The 16,710-nt window shown below is 46.8% G+C and overlaps 1 protein-coding gene across 3 annotated transcripts in view; it reads left to right on the plus strand.

Annotated features, from left to right (window-relative positions):
* The window catches only part of AHDC1 (AT-hook DNA binding motif containing 1), a 62,109-nt gene extending 48,515 nt beyond the window's left edge, over positions 1–13,594 (plus strand). The window contains exons 1-2 of one of the 3 annotated variants that reach the window (XR_001482714.1): positions 3,360–3,921; positions 13,254–13,594. The gene's annotated coding sequence lies outside the window, so the exon portion shown is untranslated. Of the gene's footprint in view, positions 1–3,212; positions 3,238–3,359; positions 3,922–13,253 lie in introns of those variants that run through there. The other 2 variants (XM_015418618.1, XM_015418617.1) reach the window with 2 other exon arrangements.
* Positions 13,595–16,710: the final 3,116 nt, after the last annotated feature.

Here is a 16,710-nt window from a genome sequence, read left to right on the forward strand (position 1 = left end):
ATAGTGGGTGTTTATATATGTGGGCGTATAAATTTCACTGTGAATGCAGAGTCTCGCAGAGGCCACACGTTATGGAGAACACAGGTTAGGTCTGGGGTCCCCGTGCTATGTAAGAGTTACACATGAGTTGTGGGATAATAGCCTACGTTCCTGTGCCTTGGGTGCCCAATTCAGATCGTGAGTCTGGCTTGTGTGGAGAAGGGTCTTCTGCCTAAACGATCCCAGGGAGAGCTGTGTGGTCTCTTGGGGAAACCTCCCAAGTACACACATGGGTCTCCCCAACTGTACTAATAGCACACTGCCCCAGCACCATTGCTGTGTTCTCTCTGTAACATGTGAATGAGTCCTGGTGAGTAGCAATGGTAATATCTGAAGGGTGCTTGAATGTTGAAGACGAGTGAACCATGATAGAGAGAGCTTACTGGGTACATCAATTCTTTATCTGTTAATGCCCTGCTTTCCTCCCCAGTGGGGACCCAAAGTTGCTCACAGCATCATTCTTCTTATCCTCACACCAGTCACCCTTTGAGGTATGTTAAGATGTGATAGAACGAGTGGCTCAAGATGACCCAGGGAGCGTCAGTGGCCAAATAGGGATCTGAACCTGGTTCTCCAAGGTCCTGGTCTGACAGTCTAACCACTACACCACACTGGCTCTGCCTTATTTTCAGACACACAGAGTCTCTAACACAAAGGACACAGCTGTAACCAAGTGGGAATCCAGGGACCTGTCTTTTGCATTACCTTGTGAAGCAAACGTCCAACTGAGGGAAATAAAAGCCAGTAGATAAGGAAAAAACTACTAACCCTAGCCATTGGCTGCATGCTCATTCTTTTACTGATACTGAAATATGCTAGAGCTTTAGTGAACCTTGGGAATACTCTTTGAGCGTGCACAGATCATATTGTTACCAGAGCAATTTGGGTCAGTCTTAGAGAAAGAAGCATTTTCATAAATACGTGAGATACAAGCCATTTCAGACTGCATAGGTTATTCCCAGAACAAAGAAACCAGTGAAAGACTCTAGAAGATAACATAGTGCAATTATCCCTTATGTTGTGTCCATTAACACTACAGCACCCACCAGCGTGATTCCTGGTGCCCACTTTCTTCCTGAAAGCTAAGAGCTAATCCTGGCTTTCCCCCACCTCTTTGGAGCAGGAGGCACTTTAGAAGAACCACGGAGGCATCATCTTTGGGCCTGCAGGGAACCCCCCCATTCAGAAACAGCAGCCAACATTTTTCTATTTGCCACAGTCCCCATGGCAGCCATTTTGTGGTTGGCGATACCTCTCACAATGGCAGCCATTTGGGGGTGGCATCTGCTACCAGTTTTTTAGATTCCAAAAAGGCCCACAGAGTCAACAGGGCTGAGGAGTCCTGGTGTACTATGTTTCTGTTGCATTCAAGATACACACACAGTGGCATGAGGGGATCCCCCCCCCCCAATCTGACTGGATTTACATGTTAAGGTTAAATTGCAGACATGTGTATCCATGTACAAGTAGGAATGAAACATATTTACACATGTGGAAGGAAAGCTAGTTGTTAATCTATATTTGGGTGGGTCTATCCACCCCCTCTGAGATTTTGGAGAACTGAAATTGGTGATTACGATAAAAATTGGTTCATGCCAGCGGTTGTACAGATAATTTTCTGGGGCTTATGTTGTCCACTGAGCTGGCAGTGGGAAGCATCACATTTACTTGTCAGTGTCTGCTAAATGCTGCAGGGTGAAAATGTGAGCTCTGAATGTCCCCTTTCCTTTTAATGTTTTGCTTGGCCTTATTTCCCCCTTGAATTATAAGACTACAAGTGAGTAGAGAGACACTGCATGTGAATTTCAGATAAAGTTTCCCATCCATTAAAATGTCAGTGACCAACTGCTATATTGGGGGGGGGGGCAGCACTCTGTTCTCTGGGAGATGGTCCACAGCTTTTTTTGCAAGCTCAGCAATCAAGTCTCTGGCTTGGGTCTCTCAAAGGTGCTAAACCTGTGTCTGGGCTGTCCTTTTATAGACTGCTGGTGGGAACTCAAGTGATTGACTGTTCCTCCATAGAAAAAGAATTCCCTACACACAGAAAACTCCTGCATCTAGCATACTAGTTTTATGCACAGGGGGAATTTTGTGTGCAGAAATATGTTCAGTCACACTGAAGCCTCCCATTTGCAGACCAAAAAGAGTGCAGGCAAGACACAGATTTTATCACCAGAATGAGCCCCAGATCTGGCTTGGACATTAGCTGCAAAACACACCAAGGCTGGAACTGGATGTCGTATCCAGGGCTGTTTTTGAGTAGGAACGCACAGGAATGGAGTTCTGGCTGGCTTCAGAGTTGGCCACGCCCACTACAGCCAAAACCTCTGCGTGGGTGGCTACAGAGGGAAGGCCTGGAGAGTGAAACCCCCCAAGGGCAGGCATGGGGGTGTGGCCTAATATGCTAATTAGTTGTCCTGTCAGGGGTGTGGCCTAATATACTAATGAGTTTCTGTTGTTGAGTGTGGTCTAATATGCTAACGCGTTCCTGCTGGGCTTTTTCTACAAAAAAAGCCCTGCATATGATGAAATAATGTAATGTCAAGGATGATGTGGTTATTCTTTTGTGAGGTGCCCCACCCACATTCCACTTCATTGGCTGCCACTTCCAGGGCGGGGTAACTCACAATGTGATGTCACTTTTGTGTAGTGGAGCAAACACACTCCACTACAGAAAAGTAACCACATCATTTCTGTCTTGCTAGAGAAAGAGGGATGCATCAGTCTTTGCCATATTGTCCAGTGGAGTTCCAGTCAAATGATAGGAATACCACGGTCTTAAAATGGAAGAGGATGTATTGGGACAGGATGTGTTCCTTGACAAGGACAGATACGAACTGTGTTCCCTTGTGAGTGAAATTGTGGGCAACGCTTCTAACATGATTTCAATTAAATAAGGATGCCGGCGACGCTGGGAACAGATGAAATTGCCTGGAAGGGGGGGCCACGTGGGTTGCCAGTTCATCATCTCGGTTGTAAATAAAGGGAAGCTGGGGGTGCTTTTAAGGGGTCACTGAAACAGCAGATACTTATAAGAGGATAATCTTGACAAAAAGGTTATCAGCAGTCATTTTAGCTCCATCCAGAATAAATGTTCTAACAAAATGCTTCAACAGAATGCATTGATGTATATGTCTTGTCTTGTTCTCTCTGTCTGTGTTTCTCTCTTTCAGAGCTACTTTAGCCAGCACTTTTTCTGGAACACTTTTCAAGTTCTGTATTTAATGGAAATCAAAAAAAAAAAAAAACCCTGATCTTTTTTGTTTGTTTGTTCTTTTGTTTTTTTTTTCTATAAAAAGGAAAAGAGGGGGAAAGGAGAGGGAGATAAATGACCTTTTTTAAAAAATAAAGGAAAATATATTAAAAAAAATTAAAACTCGCTTTCTTTGAGAATGGCATGGAGGTGATTTTTTTTTTAGAACCAGACCGTGTCGTGAACCCTCTTCCCACCCCCACAGTCCAGCAGAAAGACAATCGAACAGGAATGGACACCACCCGGGCAGAGCGTGAGAGCACGTGAGTTGCTCTAACCCACCCCCACCCCCACCCACAGCATGTGTACAGGACGCACACCTGGAAGACAACCGGCAACCAATAGGGACAGCCTCGGGGAAGGGGACATTGTTTTTTGTTTCTTTTTATCAGGGGGGGAGAGAAAACCGTCTAATCTGTGAACTCAAATGAATACTCAGTGATGAAGACTGAAGACTCAGCATTTCCCTCCTCATCTCCCCCCTCCCCGCCCTTGTGCGGGTTTCATTTTCCCCCAAATTTATTTGCTTTTTTTAAAAAGAGAAAATATTTTTGTTGCTTAATATCTTTGGAGAGCCCAGAAGATTTTTCAAGTCTGTGAATGGATCTTGGAGACACTGTTATCTCCCAGTAAGTAATGCTCTTCCCCCTCCTTGGCACTTTCAATCCAGCCCATTGCCCCCTTCTTCATAGCTGTGGTTGTGTTGCTAGAAATGCCCAAAAGGACATCTCATTCAGTCCACTTCCACAAAGGAAAGACTGATCGACCACTAGGCCCAACACCGTTGGACTGACATGCTCTAAGGGCCAAACTCATGAGAAGTTAGGAGAAAGCTCTATTCTCCCACCCCCGTTTTCCCAACACAAAATAGCCCCAGGGGATATTCACTTCATGAATGACTGCACATGTGTTTATCAGGAACACATGGCCAGTTGGCCAAACGGGTAAGGAAAGCAGCTTGGGGGGCGGGCCAGGAGCCCCTTTTCCCCATGTACCATAGTACCAATCCAAATTAGGGTCCTATATGCTTGGCAAGTGCGGTCTTACATCTGGCAGTTGTGTCAAATGCAACATGTAGTTTGGCCCTAAACCACAGTGTGCCACAATCAGGGAGCATCTGTGTTGCCGTCAGAGTAAAAATAATGCCAGGTACATTCTCACTGGCAGTATACATGAAGTGCTACAAGGCAGCGTATCCAACATTTGCAAGTGTGAGAACCTTGTGAGTAACCATGGGGCTGATAGCCTCCTGTAGTAAAGATGCACATTAGAGATTACATGTACTTGCAGTTTGGGGTGGGGATGGGAAGACTAAAGATGGGCAAAATGCTCTAGGTGGTGTGCTGGAAGTTCAGGTGCCACCTTCTTTCCAAACCAGTTGCTTGCCTCTAGACCACCCTGGCAAATAAATTTTCAGAGAAGTTTCTCCCACTCTACCAACTTGAACTCCTGCCTACTATTGCCATGCTATTTGGTTCTCAGGTTGGAGAATCTCTTCTGGTTTCTACTAGCTAGAAATGTCTTTTGTACCCTCTTGGATTTAACTGCTGCAATGTGCTGAATTGGAGCAGGAGCTGTCCTCGAAGGTGACTGGGAAGCTTTAGCTGGTGCAAAATTCAGCGGGTGCAAAATTTGGCTCCCTGGGGCTTTTTTTTAGCAGACCCAGGAAAGAGATGAGGATATTCAGTCAGTATTATGCCAGTTTGCACAGGCTATGCTGGTCTGTCTCTGGGACCAATTGAAGGCAATGGTTTTTGTGCATTATAGATGGAGAGTATGTGTGCACTAAGGCAAGGCTAGCAGGCCATCTTCAACTGCCCTAAAAATCTACCTGCAGCATATTGTGATCCTCCTGTTCTGTACAGCCTCCCTTTAGCTGAGATTCCTTCCTTGCTTGGTGTTTTAAAACATTTTCCTGGTGGCACCAAGCCCCTGTGCATGCACCTGTGCCTTTAATCCCCTTGATTAAGTCTCTCCATCTTCTGCGCACCTACTGCACATCGACAGGACGTCACTCCGATCAGAGTGCGTTTTCCCAGTGTGCAGGTGTCTGTCTGGATTTTGCCCGTTTTTCTCCTAAAGCTTCCAGCTTTAATCAGGACGCACTCAGAGCCTCCAGGTCTCCGGTAATTTGGCACTAATTGCGTGCCAGGTCTGGTACGCATTCCGTTTTGGAAGGGGCTTCCCTTTTAACAATCAAGTGATTCTGGGTTAGCATACTGAAACAGCCATGTTAAAGTCACATTAAATCCTTATTTAAACCAATTTAATGGGGAGGAAGGGGGCCAGATGTCCAGCTTTTAACCCCTTCCTTTAACATCGATACCCTTGGCTGTGGGGAAATCCCCATAGAATTGCCCTTTGAAAATTAGGCATAGGGGAATAAAAATTAAAAGGCAGGGGACTTGCTTGATACTAAAGAGCTGTGTGTGGCCAGTGTTCCAAGTGCCTACAAAGTGAGGCTCTGTACAGAATTCATGCGATAGGCCTTGCCCAGAAGTTACAGTCTAACATAGACAGCAAAACAGTTAAGAGGAAGAAAAGGAGTCTCTTCGATAATTTCTTGTGCAAATTTGTGTGTGTGTGTAAGGAACTGTGAAGTAGCAGCCAACTTATGGTGACCCAACAAGGGGCTTTCAAGGCAAGTGAGAAGCAGAGGTGGTTTGCCATTGCCTTCCTCTACAGGGGCTATACCATGCCCTCTCCCCTTCCATGCAAATTCATAGATTGGTACAAAACTAAGAATGTAACAAGAGCCTTGCTGGATCAGGTCAGATGCCCATCCAGTCTTATATCCTGCTTCCCAAAGCAACCAGCTAGAGGAACATGATTCCTTTAGTTAACCACCAGCCTGCATGAGGGAGTGGGGGAAGAATACACAGGCATGTGGGCCAGCAGGTGGGATGGGAAGCATCGGGGTGGGTCTCGGGCACTCTCTGCCTAGGGCCCCCCAAATATGAACCGAGCCCTGCCCTGAGTACTAGTGTGGGAGAGGGAGAAAAAGTTTTCTCCATATCTGATGTCATTTTGGAAATCTTGTCTTCCCCTTTAATCCTCTTTCCCCTACTCCAAACTGAAAACCCCCAAACACTTAAGCATATGAGGAATCTGAGCTTTTTCTTCTTTCTTTTAAAAGTGGTGCCTCTATCCCTCAAGGCTGTGAAGATTATTTTGCTGTTGTGTGGGCTGAACAGTCTTTGCAGCAATCTCAGCAGAGTAGGAAGCTGAAGAAGATTTCCAGTGGTCAGGAGCAGAGCTTGGGAGCAGCATGTAGCCCTGGGTCCCATCTCCTCACTTGCAGAAGTAGGACAAGAAGTGCAAAATAAATGCACGGATGCAGATTTGCTTAATCTGTAGAATCTGTACAGGTCACGGAAGGCTTGTTTGTTTGTTTGTTTTAAGTATAGTATGTTTGAAACCCTGGCTGTAAGTATAGCAGGTAAAGAAGGATTTTGAAAGAATAACAGCTAAGGTGCTGTGGAAGACACCAAGCAAAAAAAACAGGGAGGCACTTAGAGTTCACCTACACACTTGCAGTTGGGTATTTGCATGTTTGAAAGTCTGAAATACCCTGTGTGTGGAAAACTAGCATGGCTTTCTCCCAGAGAAGCTAGCTTTCTACAGGCATGAGTGTTTTGCAGTGGGAAACCATACAGAAATGCAATCTGCTCCCCTCCACACACGATTGTTCTGAGGTGGTATACTGTGGGAAGGGCTGTGTCATGAGCTTTTGTGAATGGCATGGGTCCCATATGGAAGGGGGGAGCGAATGTGCCTGAGTTCTGGAACAAACAAGTAGGATGCCAGCTGACCAGGAAAGAAACCCCCAGCCTGGCTCAATTCCATTTGGTGCTTCAAAATGGAATGCTGGCCCCACCATAGGTGGCTTTTGGAGTAGACCAATTCACAGAGAAGAATAGTGATCAGCCAAATAGAAACTCCATGTTCAGAGACTGATGAATACCAGCACATGGAGGGGAGCAACAGCCTCAGACAGCAAAGGCCTGCATGCCCTGCTTGTAAGCCTTTTTGGGGCATCTGTATGGTCACTGTAGAGAAACAGGATGGAACTCTGGTATGATTACTGAGTTGCATTTCCTGTTTACAACCATTCAGGAGCCAAGTTGTTAATTATAGTCCTGGGACCCCCTTCACATATTGTTGCATGAGACAAACGTTAGCAGACAGTATGTGCATGGTTACCAACCACGGTAGGGCCTGGAGGTCTCCTGGAATTACAAGTTATCTCCAGACTACCAACATCAGTTCCCTTGGAGGAAATGGATGCTTTGGAGGGTGAGCTCAACAGCATCACAAGGGATATGCAAAAAAAAAAAAAACCTTCCCCCCCCCCCCCGATTTGGATCTATTAAACCCAAAAATATCTGTATTCCCAAACATTCTGGAAAAACAGTATCGGTGTTGTATTGGTATTCGGATAAATATTCTGGAAACCCAAATTTATTTGGCTCCATTACACTCTATGGGGACCCTCCCCATAGGTTGTAATGGAGAATTTAACTTGCTGAGTCATGCCGTCACCACAGCACAACTCAGCAAGTTCAGAAGGCATTTAGACTTTAAATGCCTTCTAGCCACACCGGAATAAAAGTCAAATAACATCGGCTTTTATTCGGGCATGGCTGTTTTGGTAGCCGAATCAGGTTGCCTAATCTGTATTTGGCTGAATAAATACCCGGGTTATTTATTCGGCTCGGTATATATTGAGCACACACCCCTAAGCATGACATCTATACTGAGTTCCCTCCCCAGGCTCTGCCACCCACTCTGCAGGAAATTCCCAAGCTGGGCAGTTCTGCAACTCTAGTGTAGCCCCCTTAATCCAACCTCTGCTGGGCCATGAGAGGCAGGCTGTGAGGTGGCAAAGAACATGGCAACAGGGTAACAGTAACTGTGAAAGGAACTCTTTCTTCCATAAGGAGTTTCCCTCACGGTTAAATGTATTTGTATATTTATACCCACTTTTTCCTGAATGGGGACCCTCACAACATCATTCTCCCTCCCTCCATTTTATCCTCCCAACAACAACCTTGAGGTAGTCTTAAACTGAGAGAGAATGAGGGAGGCTGGTCTCAGGTTATCCGGTGAGCTTCCAAGGCTGAGTGGGGATTCAAGCCTGGGTCTCCAAGACCCTGGTCTGACACTCTAACACCACCACCATGCTGGCTTCAGTTCACCACTTGAACCAGAGCCTGCCACTGCGTCAGCCAGTGAACAAACAGAAAACTTCAGCTATTTGCTCTGCTCCCAACAGAGTTCATGGGGCTCTGCCCTTGACTCAGGCTCCAGTCATTCCCAGATACCAGAACCTTTAAAATCAAAGTTGTCCAACATAAGAATGAGGGCCTGATTTAAAGCTTCTCACACATGCCCAATCATGTTTAAAAGCACATGGTGTTGGTCCACTCAAGCATTGCCCTTCAGTAATAGGCTGGGAGGGTGGGCTACGACCATGCTAACATGACACGTTAATGAAGTCAGTGCATGGAAAAACAAAATTGAGAGTATTTGCCATAGCCCGCATCCTGTATAAATCTGGCCAAAGCCGGTGCTCCGTGAGGTGTTGGCTAGGGCACCCTTTAAAACTACATGCTCACGAGTGTGCTTCATGAGCAGATGTGTCATTAGCACACCCTGCAACCTCCTCCTCCTCCTCAGTTCCTGCCTAATGGCTGCCATTTTGTTGGCACTTCTAAGAGCATCTCTACAGTCCATTGGGCGCCTTCTGCCGCTCCTCCATGCTCACTAAGCTGAGCCTGTCTCACAGTCGCAGTATCTATGACAACAGAGCCCTCAGCTCTTCTCATCCTTCGCTTCCTCTAGGATGCCTGTCACTCCATTTCTTCTGCCTGAGGGCCTCCAGAATCTTTCGTGTAGGAGGGTTCGACTCTCCATCCCTCTGCATTTTCATGACTCTCAAGCCCCTCATGGGTAATCCTTGGAATGACAAAGCCAAGCCCGTGTGAGCCCAGGCAGCTCTGAGCCTGGTTTGATGTGACTCACTTGCAGAGGCCAGGGTATAAATGTATGAGTCAAGTCTAATCTCTAAGCCACATGAATTTATTTAGATATTAATCACCCAGTGCAGACCCAAAGCAGCTTATAATATTGTCGTCCCCCCCCCCCGCTGTTTTATCCTCACAACAATCCGCTGAGGTAGTGTTAGACTGACAGACAGTGACTAGCCCAAGGTCACTCAGCAAGCTTCTGTAGCAGAGTTGGGATTTGAACCTGGGACTCTAGCCACTATACCACTATCTACTGGATGAAGTATTGTTTATCGGAGGTCCTTACTGTCTTGATTGTTGCTGTTTTTTGACCATTTGTAATCCACCTTGAGTCTCAGCCAGAAAGCTGGGCTGCAAATGAACTGAATAAAATAAAAACGAGGAGGTCCCTTTGGACACTACTGAGGAACTACAGCCAGCCATAGACATTTGCAGACTCCCAGATCAGCCTCCATGACCCTATTTCTTTTCTCTCACCACCACTACATACCCAGACATACAGATTCATAAATAAGCCATTCTTTCTAGCAAGGTTATTGCACCTTCCAGCCTCTGCTGCAGTGCTCTCTAACCCCCCCCCCCCAATGCTCCTTTCTCATTTATAATCAAAGACTCAGCCCACACTGTGGGTCAGGTAGGCCAGCCCCTGTCCAATGACATTATCATCCACTTCCCACAGATTAACAAAGACCGTGGCATGCCTTGAAGAGACAGCAGACCCTTGAAGAAAGATGCTTGCAGATTAGGGTGAAAGGTGAGCTGCAGGGTGTGTAGAAGCTTGATAGCCACAGTTCAACCTCTAGGAATGACTTTCCTCTGCCTGAGAGCCGTTGCCAGTCAGAGGAGGAGGAGGAGGAGGAGGAGATTGGATTTATACCCCGCCCTTCACTTGGAGTCTCAGAGCGGCTTACAAACTCCTTTCCCTTCCCCTCCCCTCCCCACAACAGACACCCTGTGAGGTGGGTGGGGCTGAGAGAACTCTGACACAAACTGCTCTTTTTCAAGGACAGCTGTGCCAGAGCTCGCGACTGACCCAAGGTCACATCAGCAGGTGCAAGTGGAGGAGTGGGGAATCAAACCCGGTTCTCCCAGATTAGAGTCCACACACTTAACCACTACACCAAAGAGACAAGATTGAACTGAATAGGTACATTTAGGGCTCAGTAGCAGAGCATCTGCTTTTGCAAGCAGAAGGTCCTGGGTTCAATTCCCCAACATTTCCAGTTAAAAGGATCGAACAAAAGGTGATGTGAAATATCTCAGCTGGGGACTCTGGGGAGCTGCTGCCAGTCAGAGTAGGGAAACCTGGCCGTGATAGACCAATGCCGTGACTCAGTAGAGCAGAACAACAAACCGGGATCCCGGTGTAAAGCCTAATGACAAGCAATTTGTGGTTACTGTATTTTATAATTCACAAAAATACAAATGGTCCTTACATACCACATAGATAACAGAAAAATCTCAGAACTAATAATGTGATCCTGTATCACAAAAATTAGAAAAGTCCCATCCTTGTTATACCGTAGAACAGCTTCTGTAGTAAGTGACAAACATCTAAATGTAAGCCCGTTTCATAGTTGATCTTCCTCAGAAATTCTCTCCCTCGTATTTTTGTTGTTGTTCAATCGCACAGTCGAGTGCGACTTTTCGCGACCCCATGGACAAGATCTCGCCAGGCCTTCCTGTCTGCCGCCGTCCTCTGAAGTTTGCTCAACTTCATATTCGTTGCATCTATGACACTGTCTAACCATCTCATCCTTTGCCGTCCCCTTCTTCTTTCAGTCTTTCCCAGCATCAGGGTCTTCTCCAGTGAGTGTTCCCTTCTCATTTGGTGGCCAAAGTATTTGAGCTTCAGTTTCATTATCTGGCCTTCCAGGGAACAGTCTTTTAGGATTGACTGATTTGATCTCCTTGCAGTCTAAGGGACTGTCAAGAGTCTTCTCCAGCACCATAGTTCAAAAGAATCTATTCTTTGGCACTCGGCCTTCCTTATAGTCCAACTCTCACAGCCATACATGACTACTGGGAATACCATTGCTTTCACCATGCGGAGTTTTGTTGGCAGGGTGATGTCTCTACTTTTTATCATGCTGTTTAGGTTCACCATTGCTTTCCTTCCAAGAAGCAGGCGTCTTTTAATTTCATGGCTGCCGTCACAGTCAGCGGTGATCTGGGATCCCAGGAACGTGAAGTCTGTCACTACTTCCACAACTTCCCCTTCTATTTGCCAAGGAGTGATGGGGCCGGATGCCATGATCTTAGTTTTTTAGATGTTGAGCTTCAAGCCCACTTTTGCGCTCTCCTCTTTTACCCTGAGCAAGAGGCTCTTGAGGTCCTCTTCACTTTCTGCCATCAGAGTGGTATCGTCTGCATATCTGAGGTTGTTGATCTTTTCCCCAGCAATCTTAATTCCCGCTTGTGATACATCCAGGCCAGCATTTCGCATGATGTACTCTGCATATATATTAAATAAGCAAGGCGACAATATACATCCTTGTCGTACTCCTTTTCCTATGCTAAACCAATCAGTTGTTCCATATCCGGTTCTAACTGTCGCTTCTTGGCCCTTATACAGGTTTCTCAAGAGACATGTGAGGTGGTCTGGTACTCCCATCTCTTTAAGGACCTGCCATAGTTTGTTGTGATCCACACAGTCAAAGGCTTTAGCATGGGCGGGACCTGGGCTTTGCCTTCTGATTGGTGGCGATATATACTGAGGAGCAGTGCCATCAGCCATACACTAAGGGAGTGCATTTTAGAATTAGAACTTTGGCACCCACTATTCAATTATATATAAGGAGAGATAAGCAAGGGGACAATATACATCCTTGTCGTACTCCTTTTCCTATGCTAAACCAATCAGTTGTTCCATATCCGGTTCTAACTGTCGCTTCTTGACCCTTATACAGGTTTCTCAAGAGACATGTGAGGTGGTCTGGTACTCCCATCTCTTTAAGGACCTGCCATAGTTTGTTGTGATCCACACAGTCAAAGGCTTTAGCATAGTCAATGAAGCAGAAGTAGATTTTTTTCTGGTACTCTCTTGCTTTCTCTATAAATCCAGCGAATGTTGGCAATTTGATCTCTAGTTCCTCTGCCTCTTCGAAACCCAGCTTGTACTTCTGGCAGTTCTCTATCCACGTACTGTTGAAGCCTAGCTTGTAGGACCTTGAGCTTGTAGGATCTTATTTACAACTCGGCTTTTACGCAAGAAGCAAGCCAGTCCCCTTAGCCTTTTCTTAATCAGGCACAAATCCTTCTGCTCTAGTACTCACCAGCAAAACTACAAAACAGGTTTACATCTAGATGTTCATCACTTACTACAGAAGCTGTTCTACAATATCGCAAGGATGGGGCTTTTCTAATCGTTATGATACAGGATCACATTATTCTGAGATTTTTCTGTTATCTATGTGATATGTAAGAACTGTTTGTATTTTTATGAAGCATAAAATCCAGTAGCCAAGAATCACAGTGATTGCTTGTTATTAGGTGACTTGGTAGAGGGCAGCTTCATGAATGTGTGTGCACGTATTTATATTATTTATTTAGGAGAATTTTATGCTGCCCTCTACAAAGTCCTGCTGGGCTGTAGCATAGAGCTTGGCTCATTGGTAGAGCATTTTGTTTGCATGCAGAAGGTCCCAGGCTCAGTCCACAGTGTCTCCAGCTAAAAGGATCAAGTAGTCTGTTATGGGAAAACCTCTACTGAGAATTACTGCCAGTGAAAGCAGACAAGACTGACCTTGTAGACCAATGGTCTGACTCAGCCCTGTTCACAAGTTATAGTGAACGGACATAAACCGATGTAAATGCATTGAGTCATTCTTCTTGAGGCCTGGTATTTTGAAAACAGGCTCTCTAATCAAGTCCAGCTAGGCCTCTCAGTTGCACTGGCCAGCTCTTTAATTTTTGTTTGTTTCTTTTCCCAGTTTCCATAACCAACAAGAGGACCCTCCCCACCACCATGCTGGCTCTGCTCTTGCAACAAACAGACTGCCATCTCCAGCTCCTCTTGACAGTGCTTCTTCGCAGGGAGTGGAGGAGAGTTCCACAAGAAACATCCTTGCCCATGGAAGTCCCAGCAAGAAGAGGGAGACTTCCTGTGTCCCCCACCCACCCTTCTGTCTTCTTGTACTCTTCTGTGTTGCTGCCTCTTCCTCTTTTCCCCTCAGTCCTCGACCTGTCAATGAGGTGCTTCGGTCTCCGCTACGGAGAAGCAAGTTGGGCTGGGGGGGTTGGGGGGGAACAGAGGCTTTTCTTTCTGCACAAAACCAGCAATTGTAAATACTTTTCAAAATGTAAAAAAAACCTTAAAAACCAATACAAAAAAAGCAAACAAAATGAAAACACACAAACATTTTCAAAATCAGAAATGGGAGGGGGGGAAGAGTCCAGAGAGAGAATCCAAGCAGGAGAGAAGCTAATTGTGTTGGGTATGCACTGAGAAATCTATTTGCAGATGGTTTTGACAAAAAAGTAACAAGAAACCTATTTATTGTATATAATGTTTTATTATAAATTGTGTATTGTATATTGCATCTGTACATCTGCTGTGGTTTTGTGATGTGCAAATTTCAGCATGGGTTTCATTGAGGTTTTAAGTTGCTTTTTTATTGTTTCAGGGGATTGGTTTTGTTTTTGCGGCAGTACACACCCAAAGATCCAAGTTTGTATCTTTAAAAAAACCTAGGAGAAATATTAAAGATAAGCAAAGAAACCCTCTTTTTTTGGAGAGGGAGGGAAGCCAAGGCATTTTCTGAGTTCTCATTGGACACTTGTAAACCGAAACTGAGTATTTCCTTCCTCCATGTGTGCCCCATTGCGCCGGTGCTGAGCTCAGGGTGTGTGTGCGTGTGTGTGTGTGTGTGTGGCTGACTTCTTTTCCACCTCTTTACATCCGCTTCCTCCCCAGAAAAACCCTTGTTTCCCATGGATTTGGAAACTTCTGTACAGATTTGTGGATTGTGCAAAAGAAAAAGAAAAAAAGGACACTTCTTTCCCACCTCCGCACACCCCAAAGTCCTGTGTTGTCAATTACTGATCTAAACTGTGCAAGTGTTTGCAACTAAATAGACCAGAGACAGAAACACACCTCTGATTTTACCATATAAGCTCCTTGCCTGCTTGAATCTTTCCCTGGGGCCAAGTTGCCTTCATCTGCCACCCCAAAGCCCCCCCCTCCCTTTTTGCTTCCCCCCCCTCCCCTGTACCCCAACTGGTCTTTTTGTGTATTTAGGAAGGAATTTTTAATAGACACTTTTTTATATTAAAAGAAACCTATATATTGAGCGATGCGGCTGGTTTCGTTTGCTTCTGTTGGCAGTGGAACGGATGCCTGGGGTACCTGGGGAGAGTCTGTTGCCAGCACTTGGGGATGCAGGAGGGAGAGGGGTGGGAATGAAGGCTTAGCTCACCTGCCTGAAATGTGTTCAGTTACACATTGGGGGGTGGGGGGGTGCAATCAAGGTCAGGTACAGAGACAATGCATTCATTTGTTGAAAGGGCTGCCACGTCGGATGTTTGGGCCTGAGTCAAAGGACACAGGGTGGGAGCACGGAAGGTTTTGCTCTTTGCGAGGCTGCAAGATCTGGGCTTCCAGCTTGCTGCCCTCTGGCTTCGGGCTGTCGCTAGGTAAAGAGCTCACTTATTTCCCCTCAGCTGAGAGCTCTCCACACTAGAAGAAGCTCCAGCCTACATTTCAAAGTGGGGGATCAAGTCTGTGCGCCACCCTCTGCTGCTGTGGCGGGGGTATCCTTAACTGCTGTGTCAGTGGAAATTGAACTTACACTGCAAATGGTAGTCCCGTGTCTCCCCCCCCCCCAGTGTTCGGTGTCGGCGTGCTAGCTGGAGATTTGGGGGCCATGCCTCGAGAGGACAGAGTTAGGGGTAGGGAGCAAGCTCAGCAGGGATGTGATGACATAGACTCCACCCCCGGAAGCAGCCATTTCCTCCAGGGAAATTGATCTCTGCAGGCTGGAGATTAGTTGCGATTCCGGGCCCCAACTGGAAGTCAGTAACCCTATTGCTAAGCTTTCTCCACTCAATGCATAATTTTGTATGCACAGGTGTACAGAATTGTGCATTGGGTGGAGAATGTGGCTAGGGGGAGTTTTTTTCTCCCTTAATACTAAAACTCAGGGACATCCAATGAAGTTGATGGGCGACAGGCAGGGGTCATTTCCTGCAGGAGCGCACAGGAGCGGAGCTCTGGCAGTAAAGAGCCCAGGGGGCGGGCACATGCAACAAGCCCCGCCCCCTGCTCCCAGCAGCCCTCAGTCAGAGCAAGAAGCAGCCAGGTAAGCTGCAGAGCACCCCCCCCCCGGTCCAAAACAGTCCAGTGGCACCTTTAAGACCAAATTTTATTCAGGTACAAGTTCTCCCTCTGTGAGGACAGATCTGCACGTGTCCGTCCCCCCCCCAATAACTAGCAATCCGAAACAGTCCAGTGGAGTGTGAGCAGTGGGTGTTGCCTTCTGACACACTTCCGGTGATGTCAGGGGGTGTGGCATATGCAAATGAGTTATGCAAAAGAGCTCCTGCACCTCTTTTTCTACAAAATGACCCCTGGCAGGTATAGGACAGATAAAAGGAAGCACTTCTTTAAAGGTAAAGGTTCCCTTGCTCGAAAGCCAGTCGAGTCCAACTCTAGGGTTGCGGTGCTCATCTCTGTTTCAAAGCCGAAGAGCCAGCGCTGTCCAAAGACGTTTCTATGGTCATGTGGCCGACATGACTAAACACCACGGCGCACGGAACGCTGTTACCTTCCCACCGAAGTGGTACCTATTTATCTACTTGCAATTTCTTGCTTTCGAACTGCTAGGTTGGCAGGAGCTGGAACTAGAGATGGGAACTCACTCCGTCATGCGGCACCTGGGTCTCGAACTGCTGAACTACTGACCTTCCACAGCCTGCAGTTCAGCATCTTAACCACTTGAGCCACCGCAGCTCCAGCACTTCTTTACTCAACAAGTAATTAAACTTTGAATTCAGTACTGGTGGAAGTAGTGATGGCCACAAGCACAGGTGGCAGGACCATAGCTACAGTGGGGCCCCCGACTTCCTCGCAAGGCCCCACGACTTTGTATCCACCCCAGCCCCCCCCCCCAACTCTCTGAGCTGCCCAGAGGACTCCCCGCTGGAGCTGGCGGCAGCACGGGACTCCTCGGTGAGGCTAACAATGCACTTGGAGGTAATGGGCTGGCGAGGTGGGGCTGGTGGGAACTTTTGCTCAAGAAGAAGCAGGGGGTGGCACGACCTGCAGGAGGCTGGCACTGAGAAGCCAAGGGCAGAGTGGGGCATCCTCACTGCACACACCCTTTGGCCGCCGCTGGGGAAGGCGCTCCCTGCCCGCACTTGTCCTGGCCAGGAGGCAGGAGGAGAGAGGCC

This window comes from Gekko japonicus, unplaced genomic scaffold (assembly GCF_001447785.1).
Source record: "Gekko japonicus isolate JY-2015 unplaced genomic scaffold, Gekko_japonicus_V1.1 scaffold456, whole genome shotgun sequence".
NCBI classification, from domain to species: Eukaryota; Metazoa; Chordata; class Lepidosauria; order Squamata; family Gekkonidae; genus Gekko; species Gekko japonicus.